This window comes from Aegilops tauschii, chromosome 4 (assembly GCF_002575655.3).
Source record: "Aegilops tauschii subsp. strangulata cultivar AL8/78 chromosome 4, Aet v6.0, whole genome shotgun sequence".
NCBI classification, from domain to species: Eukaryota; Viridiplantae; Streptophyta; class Magnoliopsida; order Poales; family Poaceae; genus Aegilops; species Aegilops tauschii.
Window position 1 is genome coordinate 311,713,344 of NC_053038.3, and position 11,722 is coordinate 311,725,065.

Consider the following 11,722-nt stretch of genomic DNA (forward strand, 5'->3'; position numbering starts at 1 on the left):
GACCAAAGGGGCGGCGGAGGGCACCTACGCGTAGCTGGGAGCAACCCGCGTCGATTGGTGGTGGAGGTGAAGCTCGGGGTCGCCGGAAATGACGCCGACGACGAGCTGTGCGGCTGCCGGGGTACGGGTGAGGTCGGACCCGTCGTGGTGGTGCTCTTGGAGGCTCAAGGCCAGGTCCTACGTGGCCTACGTGACGAGGTGAACTCGTTGGGCATGGTGGCGTGCCCGTTGGGTGGCCGGAGCATCGTCGGCGACGAGCTCGGCGGCGGCGCGTGCGGTGCTGCTTGTTGCGGTCGAGGTAGAGGGCGGCAGCAAGAATGAGAGGAAGGGGAAAGGCAGAAGCTCACGGCAAAGACGATGAGCTAGGCGGCGCTGTCGGGGACGAACTGCTGCGGCGGTGACGGCGAAGGGGATCTCCGGCGGTGGGCGGTGAAGGCGAGGTCGGAGCAGTGGCTTCGGGGCAAGCGAGCGCTCGGGGCCCGGCCTGCTCGAAGGAGAAAACGACGGCGGAGCTGCTGGACACGGTCAGGTGACGCGGAGACGGCGGTGGCTACGGCTACGTCGGCGAGGTGGCAGCGACTGCGTCGGCCATGGTGGAGGGAGGCGAGGGAGAGGCGATGGGGGAGAAAGGAAGTGTCCAGGGGCTCGGGGCGCGACGTGGAGGTCGTCCAGCTCGTCCATGGGCGAAGCGGCAAGCAGGTGGCGCCGTGGCGAGCTCGCGCACGCCGGCGTCACCTCTCTGCCTGCTCTGGCGGGAGGAAGCAGCTGACTGGCGCGGGCCAGCACAGTGCTGGGCCGGCCAGTGGGCTGCCAGGTAGGATTCTCTCCCTCTCTTTATTCTGTTTTGTTTTTCCTATTTTTCTGTAAGTGTACGGCTTTATTAAAAATACTAAAACGTTTCCAAAAATCCTGCAAATAATTGTGGGCCCTGTTGGGATTATTCCTAACAGCCCTCACTTAAATCCAGAATTATTTGGGCATTTGAATTATTCTATAGCATTTAAATGCCCAAATGCAAATAGATAAAGAATTAATCCAGTGACCTTATGTGTCCTAGAAAATTGTGAACCCATTTTGTCAGAGGTCCTAACCCAAGACAAAAAGGGAGGACTTTTTAGAAGGGCATTTCAGGTTCATTGAAAATAATTTTACTAAACCCTAGTTGTTTTCGAGGGGGTGCTGGGGTTTCTGTCATCCCCATTTCAAGTTTCTGGAAAAAGTAACCATGATGCAACACTCTAATGCATGAACTAGCTAGGATGTGACACGATAGTATAGCACAGCAGACGGACAAGAATGTAGGGCCACTGATGGAAAACTAGCATCCTATACTAAGCATGTAGGATTGCAGTTAAAGGTAACAACAGTAGTAGCAAGGACAGGCTATGCATCAGGATAGGATTAACGAAAAGCAGTAACATGCTACAATACTCTAATGCAAGCAGTATAGAGAAGAATAGGCTATATCTGGTGATCAAGGGGGGGCTTGCCTGATTGCTCTGGCAAGAAGGAGGGGTCGTCACCAGCGTAGTCGGTCGGGGCACCACCAGCGTCGGTCTCGTAGTCTACCGGAGAGAAGAGGGGGGAGAAACAGTAAATACAATGCAAACATAAGCATGACGATGCATGGCATGACAAAGTGTGATGCTAGGTGTGCCCTAACGCGGTAGTAGGTGGTACCGGCGAAGGGGGGAAACATCCGGGAAAGTATTCCCGATGTTTCGCATTTTCGGACAGATGAAACGGAGGGGGGAAGTTGCGAGTTCGATATGTTAGGGATGTGTGGCGGACGAACGGGCTGCGTATCCTGATTCGTCTCGTCGTTCTGAGCAACTTTCATGTAGAAAGTATTTTCATCCGAGTTACGGATTATTTTATATGATTTTCTAAAGATTTAATCATTTTCTGGAATTATTTAATTTAACAGAAAAGGAATATGACGTCAGCATGACGTGATGATGACCTCAGCAGTCAACAGAGCGGCTGACCAGGTCAAACTGACCAGTGGGTCCTACCTGTCATAGACAGTAGACTAACAGAAGTTTAAACTAACTAAATTTAGATTAGTTAACTACTGAACCCCACCTGTCAGTGTCTAATCAACTAAACTAATTAGTTTTAATTATTAAAATGTTTTAATTATAGGATTAAGCGGTGGGGCCCGCACGTCAGTGGCTGGGGCCTGCCCAGTCAGCCCAGTTGACCAGGTCAACTGGTCAACAGGGGGCCAGGGGGCCCACTGGCAGTGACCCAGGGGGTGGCCCCAGGTGTGCCAGCTCAGCGCGGCCGGCGGCTCAACGCCGGCGACGCCAAACGCGGCGGGGCGGCTCGGATCTCGCCGGAAAACGCGTACAGGGCTCGGGGAGGAGCGGGGCTAGTCTCATTCGAACGAGCTCTCAGCGCCGCATCCAGTGGTGGCCGTAGCATCGCCGAACTTGGCCGGAATCGGCGCCGGTGAGCGGCGGAGGTGGCGGCGTGCACGGGTGCTCGACGAAAACGGAGCTACGGCGTGCTATCGAGCAAACGGAGAGGCTGGGGAGTATCTACGCGTTGTGGGGAGTGCAACGGGCTTGAGCCCGTGACCAAAAGGTCACCGGAGCCTTGCCGGCGGCGAGCTCCGCGGCGATGCGTTCGGACGCTCATCGGGGACGGCGCTAGGAGGCATGGGAGGGAGTGTGCGCGTGCGTGTTCGGCTCCTAGGAACCCCAGGAGCACAACGGTGAGCTCGGGCGAGTGTGTCAATGTCCACAACGACGGCAACTACCTCGTCGGCGGCGACGTGTTCAGGCGCAAGCAGAGCGGCGGCTATGAGAGCTCAAGAGGCCAGGAGAGCGAGGGGAGAGGATGAGGGGCTCACCGCGCGGTGCAAGAAAGGCCCGTGGGAGGTTTAGGAGCTGCTGTGCAGTGGATCGACGCCGGCGAGCTCTTGTGATCCGAAGTGGAAGGCGAGGCCGGGGCAGCGTTCGGGGTCGCCCGGCGTCCTGCGGCTCAACGGGGAGGCGTAGTCGAGGGAGGCGGAGCGGCTGGACACGATGAGGTCACGAGGAAAGCACGGTGGTCGCGTGAACGACGGAGAATGGCGGCGACCGCGTCGGTCTCCTCTCCAGAACGAAGGAGAGGGAGAGGGGAGAGGTGGATCTGGGGGAGGGGAGGCGCAGAGGCGAGCGAGAGGGGGCAAGTGGGAGAGATGGGTGGAGGCCGAGGCGTCGGGGCGGCCTTATCCCTCCCGGCGTCGGCGCCGGCGAGGTGGTCGGGCGGGGACGTGCCCCTGTTGCGACCCCGGTCGGGGGAACAGGGGGGAAGGCGACCCAGGGAGTGGCTGGGCCGGCGGTTGGCCGGCTGGGCCAGGTGGACCTGTGAGCTGGGCCGCCTGGTCCAGTGAGGGAGGGGGATCTTTTTCTTTATTTTTCTTTTCTATTTTATTTCACTTTAAAATACTTAGGCACTTTCTAAAAAAATGTTTTCTCCACAATAATTACCAGTGCAATATTTGGCACCCACCGAACATTTTTGTTTTGACTTTTGAAAACTTTGGGTGTTTGTCACTAATTCTCGTCCACTACAAGAAATCTCGTCCCGAGATTTAGGAGGTAGAAGGAAACAATGCGGGGTATTCATCACGCAGGCGATCCTCGCGTTCCCAAGTGGCTTCATCTTCAGAATGGTGCGACCACTAGACTTTGAGGAACTTGATCGCCTTCTGACGTGTGCGGCGTTCAGCTTGGTCGAGAATGCGGACCGGATGCTCTTTATAGGAGAGGTCCTGCTGCAATTCGAGCACTTCATGATCTATTGCTCGGATTGGGTCCTTGAAGCAACGGCGGAGCTGTGACACATGGAACACATCGTGAACCTGAGAAAGGTTCGGCGGTAGCTCCAGTTGGTATGCCACTTTTCCACGCCTTTCTAGAATAGTGAATGGGCCAATATAGCGAGGAGCTAGTTTGCCCTTGATTCCGAAGCGGTGAGCACCCTTCATTGGTGTGACTCGAAGATAAGCCTTTTCGCCAGGTTGATAGACCATGTCTTTATGATGACGGTCATACTGACTCTTCTGACGTGACTGAGCAGTCTTGAGATTCTCACGAATAATGCGGACTTTTTCTTCGGCGGTTGGCCGGCTGGGCCAGGTGGGCCTGTGAGCTGGGCCGCCTGGTCCAGTTAGGGAGGGGGATCTTTTTCTTTTCTTTTCTTTATTTTTCTTTTCTGTTTTATTTCACTTTAAAATACTTAGGCACTTTCTAAAAAAATGTTTTCTCCACAATAATTACCAGTGCAATATTTGGCACCCACCGAACATTTTTGTTTTGACTTTTGAAAACTTTGGGTGTTTGTCACTAATTCATTTTTTTGAATTTGAAATGTTTTGAACTAACAGTTGATTAGCAACAGTAACAGAGATGACATGGCATCATCAGGAGAGTTTTACTGTAGCCTAATTATCCGGGCGTTACAGTGGTCCATCCCCAACCCCTCTGGTTCAACCGCCGTCGATCTCTTCGACGGCCCTGCCGCTGATCTCCTCCGCCAAGCGGTCAAGGATTTGCGATCTTTATACGCCATCGAGCCCATTTTGTCACTTCTGAAGGACACGTTCTACGGTGGCGGCTTGGGATCCTCAATTGCCAAGTCAGATCTCATCGACCACGACCAGGAGGAGGGCACCCACGAAGGTTCTTCCAAGGTGAAACAGCCCATCTGTGACATCAGAGAGCGCACCATGGGTCTGTGCTCTTCCAACTGGAAGGATCCCGTCCATGAAATGTGAGGCAACATTCTATCAGCAAATATTACCTTTTCTAGCTTGCCAACCCGTACCCTTTGTTGTAGTAGCATTTGCCATGCGGTGCTTTAACTGTGTCGTGTTTAATTATTTCAGTTATGCAAAAATGTATTGTTCAATAGGTTTATGTGATGTTTAAGTATGAATTGTCCACTTTAGTTTCACGAATGGCTATATTTGGTTGTTTATAGTGAGTAGATGCCTTGTTTATCTGTATTTGGTTGTTAGGTTGGTTGGAGTGAGCATTTTTTCAGTTATCGAGCAGATGCCTTGTTTATCTGTATTTGGTTCTTAGTTTGGTTGCAGTGAGTATTTGTCCAGTTATCAAGCAGATGCCTTGTTTATCTGTATTTGGTTGTTAGGTTGCTTTTTTAGCATTTGTCTAGTTATCAAGCAGATGCCTTGTTTATCTGTATTTGGTTGTTAGGTTGCTTTTTTAGCATTTCTCCAGTTATCAAGCAGATGCCTTGTTTATCTTTATCTGCTTGTTAGGTTGGTTGCAGTGAGCATTTGTCCAGTTTTCAAGCATATGCCCTGTTTATCTGTATTTGCTTGTTACATTGGTTGCAGTGAGACTCTGTCCAGTTTTCAATGGCTATATTTGGTTGTTATACTGGTCATTTATGCCTTGTTTATTTCAGTCATTCACAATGTGTGGTTCATTATGTGCAAGTCAGAACTGTGCCGCTCGACTACATCAATACCAGTTTGAACGGCTATATTTGGTTCCAGTTATTCCTGGTGTAGTTAACACATGCCCTTTATTTCAGTTTTACACATTTATCCAGTGTGATGTTTAAGCATTACCTACGTTCTATTCATTTTCAACAATACCAGTTTGAATTGCAATATTTGATGGCTGTTAAGCCTGCTGTCGGTAACATTGCCTTCCATTTTATATCTGCTTTAACAGCATGCTGAAACCAACACATTCAAGCTATCATTTGGAGATGATGTTGTTTACCTTTGCTATATTTGTTTGATGTTAAGATTGCTGTACTTATCATGCCTTTCCACTACTTATGCAGGACAACAACGGGAGTGGCCACCATTTTCCGCCGAGGTTAGCTTCATCCCTCGGCTTGTACTCCCCTCGTCGTTCCATAATGTAGTGCATATAGATCCAGGCCTGGACACTAGTTAGCTTCTAATATTGACTTGTTGCTTGTAGGTACATATGCCCTTGGCAAGGATCCACGCATCGACCCTTTTTGCGTATGGGGCAATGAGATATTGATGAACAAGCATCAAGTGAGGAAACTGATAAGGATTATTAGCAAAAAGATACGACTGGTGGCAAGCAAATTATTTGTTTATGCTCTATCCAACACAACAGTGAGCTGTAGGATGGTAACTACAAACTTTGCAGCCTTCTCTTTTTACTGCCCATAATGAGTTGTTAGACAACAATGTCTGAATCTTTTTCGTTCCTAGTGGTTCCCGAAGTAGTTCACTCAAGATTACCTCGCAAAGTACATGATTGGTGGACACACAATTAAGGTTAAAGTATTTCATCCAGACTACAATGAGCATCAAGAAGTCCTAATGAAGACAGTGAAGGATGAACGGGCATCCATCACAACGGGTTGGCCTAGAGTCGTGCGCGCCTTACGCATGGAGGAGGGCACAATATGGGCAGTCCGCTTCACCTTCTCCAGCAACCAGAATGTCTTTCGCCTCTCTCCTTACAGTCTTTATTACAACTGTAGTTCATCATTCTTTACTTGGTGCTTCTGTAGTTCTTTAGTATATTTACCTGTGCATTGAATTATGGATTCGTGGTTGAACCTATATTTGTAATAAACATGGTTGGATATGAAATAAGTGATTGCCTACTTTCAAATTCATAACATGTGATTTCTAAATTAGGGATTAATTGGATTAATTATGGATTAAATAGGGATTACACTGCACACGGTTTGCAAAAGCGAAACGTCTGCGATATACGTGGAGATCAGAAACGTTTCTAGGATCCACTACGTGTGCGATCAATCTCCACTACACACACGACTTTCTCTTGAAAACTGTTTGCGTTAGGCCACCTTGCGCAAACGTTTATCACATAAAAATTGTGTGTGATGGACAGCCTTTGGCACACAGTTTCTTTCTACGCACCATGTGTGATGCATTCAATAACGCAAACGATAAAATTATTAATATCGTGTGCAATGGCAACGCTATCACAAACGATTTAACGGGAAAAATTGTGTGTGATGTACCTGTGAACGGACATGTTTTCCTTGGAGCGACTATGTGGGATGTGCATACGAACGGAAACGTTTAGCGGGGACTGACTGTGTGGGATGTACTTGCGACCGGAAACAATTTCGCCATATAATTGTATTTTTTATCTGTACTATAACAATTTCCGTATTTGAGCGCTCGCCGGCCGCACACGACCTCATTTTGCCGAACGTGTGTGCCAGGAGGGCATATCCCCGACGGTTTCTGGGTCGTGTGGGAAGGACCCCCCTATCGCCCACACTCACTTGGAGACGGTTCCAGATGCCGTCGCGGAAAGGGGTTTTAAACCGTTTGTTTAGGACCGACGCGCACCAGTGGAGTATCATATACTAGTATCATGCATATGATACTAGTGTATGATACTACATCCATAATGCATAATATCATATATTAGTATCATAGGTAGTCTCATTTATTGCCATGCATGACACATATTAGCATAACATTTATTATGTTACGGTATCTACCTATGTTACTATAACCATCTCTCTGTTCTTTAATTGCCTGCCACATAAGCATGTTTGCGAGTCCCAAGTGCATGATACTACTTATGTTACCCCCACTATGGCCAGCCCAACATATATATATATACATACATACATATATATACATATATATATATATACATCCCAACTATTCTGCAACCCATTCCTGAATAAGCTATTCAGGAACCCTTCCTAACTGCGCGAGAACAGACAACTAACTATGCGACCTATACTAGTTAACTGCCGGACGGACTTTTTCTCACACTATTTTTTCGCATTTTTTGGCTGTAATTATTAAACCATTCATCAGAATGATGCAAATGATATACCGTTGGATAGCTATTGAAAAGGAGCAAAAAACTCATGTTGATCATTTTCTCAAAATCAATTCGGGTTTTAAACAAAATTCAAAAAAATAGAAATCCATCAAACAAGTTTTCAATGTTTTTGCGAAAGAAATTTTCAAACCATTCGTCAGAATGTTGCATATGATATACCGTTGGAAAGCTATGGATTAGCCCGAACTTTGGTATATAGAACTCGTTTTCAGATTCGCTACGGTTTAAGAGCAGTTTTCAAAAAACAAACGTCATTTTCGTCATTTTTTGCCCGAACTGCTACAGTACACGCTAACTGCCCGACTGGAATAGCTAACTGACATATGATGATCAAGCTAACTGTTGGTACTGAAGAATTTTTTTTTTGTTTTTTCCTGGTTTTTCCCGGATCAAGCTAACTGGCGGTATTGAAATAGCTAACCGTCGGGGATTGTGACAGTTAACAAGAAGTTAACTGCTGGACTGAAGGTACTAATTTTTTTCTTTTACATTTTGTCCCGGGTCGAGCTAACTGACGAACACCCAAACTGCTCGACCGTAATAGCTAACTGCCCTATCCTGAGCAAGGTAACTGCCGGACTGAAGAAACTAATTTTTTTCTTTTGTTCTTTTTTTTGGGGGTCAAGTTAACTGCCGGGACTGAAATAGCTAACTGCCGGGATTGTGGTAGTTAACTTGGTGTTAACTATGAGGACTGCAGATACTAATTTATTTTCTTTTGTTCTTTTTTGCCGGGGTCACGCTAACTGCCAGGAATGTCGAGGTTAACTACCATGTCGGCCGATGTTAACTACCACTATGGACGTTTTTTCCCCATATTTGTTAACTTCTTGGGGAAATTTTTTCATAGCTAATTGTGGCTAACTCGTGGAAAGAACTTCTTCATCTCAAAAAGTTAATTCCTTTGTCTTAGTACAGATAACTACACATAACAGTAAACACCACGGCCATCCAAAAATGGGAGTTGCTTCTTTTTCCTAGCACGAGCTAACTGTAGCCGCATCCGGTACCAAACTGTTCTTTGACGAACATCAGGAACCACTGGTGCGCTCCCCTGTAGCTTTTTGCAAAGGAGTTAGCTTGGAGAGAGGTGGCCCTGGAGGGGCGGTGCTAGTGGAGCAGCAGGTTGGTGGAGGATGGCACTGGAGGCAAGGGTGGAGTTGGCTGGCGATCGGGAGCACGAGGTCTTCGTCCGTGACGACCATGAGGCATGAGCATCCTTTGCCATGTTGGAGTTAACTTTTGGGTGTGTCTAGGACACATCTAGATATGATATAGTTATGTGACATCTAAGCTCATGTCTACTCTAATTGTGGTCTATTTTTTTGTCCTAGTCTTTTTTTGTTTCTTGTTGTTGCATTATATATTTGTGGGAGCTTAAATGTGATATCCTTAAAAACATCTAGATGTGAATTAGTCAAACTGTTAACTTTTTCCTTTTTTAAAGATGAATTTTCCGCCCGGTCAAATAGAACCAGTTTTTTAAGTAGTAAAACTTCTTCTTTGAACTATTTTAATTTCGTGCATCTTTTCATATGTACTGCGACTACGTGAAGTTAATGGACTGAAAGTAAACCAATGTTAACTGAACGGAAGTTAACCGCTCCTTTTTTATAGCATATCTTCACGAAGTACTAGTAGTTAACTGAACCGAAGCTACTATGTACCTTGCAAGCCAAGTGCCAATTTTTGTTTAGCAAGTGGATTGCAAGTGTTTCCGGCCATCGAACTACTTGGCTGGCGCAAGTAACTGTACCTTTTTTATACATACAGTGCTCTTTTGATACATGTGCACTTTCAAACCAAAGTTCTGTAAGATGTTTCTAGACATGAGTTTTTTTAGGAGAGCCGAACTAAACCTGAAGGCACAAGCTAACTGCTGGACTCTAGCTAACTGATGGTTTCTCCGAGTAAAAAAGTTTAAAAAAAAAACTAACTGTTGTTTTTGCTAACTGCTACACATACTCCCAAGTGAACCACCACAACATCTAAAAGCTAACAGTTGTTTTTGCTTATATAATGAGATTTTTTGTGCTGAAAAAACCATAGAACAACTGCTCCAAATTTCTAAATAAACTGCCATTTTATTTTATTCAATAATGAACTGTACTCTTTATGGGTTTTTAGTCAACTGCAGAAATTCCAAAGTTAATTCCCCCGGGCTTTTCTATGTTTTTTATACATAACTGCTGAAACCCTAGGAGTTAACCGAGCCACCAACAAAATGTGAACTTAAAAAAGAGGGAGTCACGGACAGTGACATGATACATTTTCATAAAATTATCTAGTTTTACTTATGGTGCACAAAGGAACAAGTATTGCAGTGCTCTTAGAAAAAAATGAAGGAACTTCTCTCTACCACACGTAATCTTATTCTTTCACATTGCTTGTCTTTTCCTTTTTTTACTCAATAACTGTAAGCACTAATACTCTTAACTACACTATAGAAAATGAACCAAATGAACTCCATGGGTGCTGCCATCTCACCCGTCATTGACGGTGCAATGAAACAATTTTTTATAACTGGTGTTTGTTCTTCTCAAAGTATATTCCTTAATCGCAATGGCTAACTGCTGAAACTATACGTAGCAGTCAAAACACAAACAGAAAGAACCAGATTTGAGAACTTCAGAAACTATAAACTATGTAACTGATGAACTATACACAACCGCTGCCAATGCCTACTAGTATTTTTCAGAGAGAACAACCATGTATAGTTAAAAAATGCTAACTGCGTTGGGGGGAAGTTGATGCTGCTCGACGCCTGAAGTGAGGCCGGCTGTTTTCGGGAAATTAAATTCACCATTTTTTCAGGTAAAGCTACCTGCATAGGCCAGCTGGGTTAACTTCTATTTTTCAGTTAAGCTAACTGCATAAGGCCATCGAAGCAGAGATATGGAAGCCATGGATCTAGAGGCAGGGGAGGAGCCACGTCGGAGTCGTGTGCCGGACCAGGAGGTAGAGGGAAGCAGCAGCCGGCAATTTGGGGAGTAAGGGAAGAGGGTCGGTGTCCTCGGTCGCCATGGCCATGGCCAACCGAGCATGAGGTCGGGGGAGTGGTGGCACTGGAGGCAAGGGTGGAGGGGGTTGGCTGGGTGGTGATGGGGAGAATAAGGCCACCGTGGGAGGAGCATGGCGGAGGCCACCGCGTGGCGACGACGAGTCCATCGGTCGGATTTCATGGATGGGAGCCAGGCCGGAGGGAGAATGCTGGTGAAGAGGGGCGCCGACCGGTGGCTGTAGGTGGAGCGAGAGATGTGCACGGCTGTGGCAGGCAGGTCCACTACTGGGAGCATGGTCAGGCTCGTGGTGGTCATCGCCGGAGCAGCGGGGGTAGCTGCCATATAGTCATCAGGGCGCCCGTGCTCCAGCGTGGCTCCACGAAGTCAGGGCGGAGCCGATGCAGACAGGGAGGGCGAGCCCGGCTTGCGTGGCCTGACGGCGAGGGGACAAGCGCAATGGGGGCTACGAACCGGGGAAGGTGGCCGGTCGGGATGAGGTGTGGCGCAGGGAGGCAGAGAGGTGGGGCACGGGGAGGTGCAGGGAGGCGATATGCTCGAGGCGGGCGAGGCAGGCAGCCGGAGTAGGAGGGGAACGGACTCAGGTGGCGGGGCACGATCCCGATCCTGATCGGGTCAACAGAGGAAAGTGAAGAGGTGGTCGATGGTGGTGCCTTTTTTCACCTGCTCTGCTCGCTGTCGCTCGCTGCGCGCCTGAGGAAGGAACAGGTAAGAGGTGGTCGCGCTGCAGCCGGCGGCAGACCGGAGCGAGCTCGCTCCCTCGCGGCGCCGGAGCGCCGCTCGCTCGCTCGCCCCCTTCGGGAAAAGAAACAAGGTAGTGGGGAAGGTGGTTTCTGAATAAGCTTATTTAGG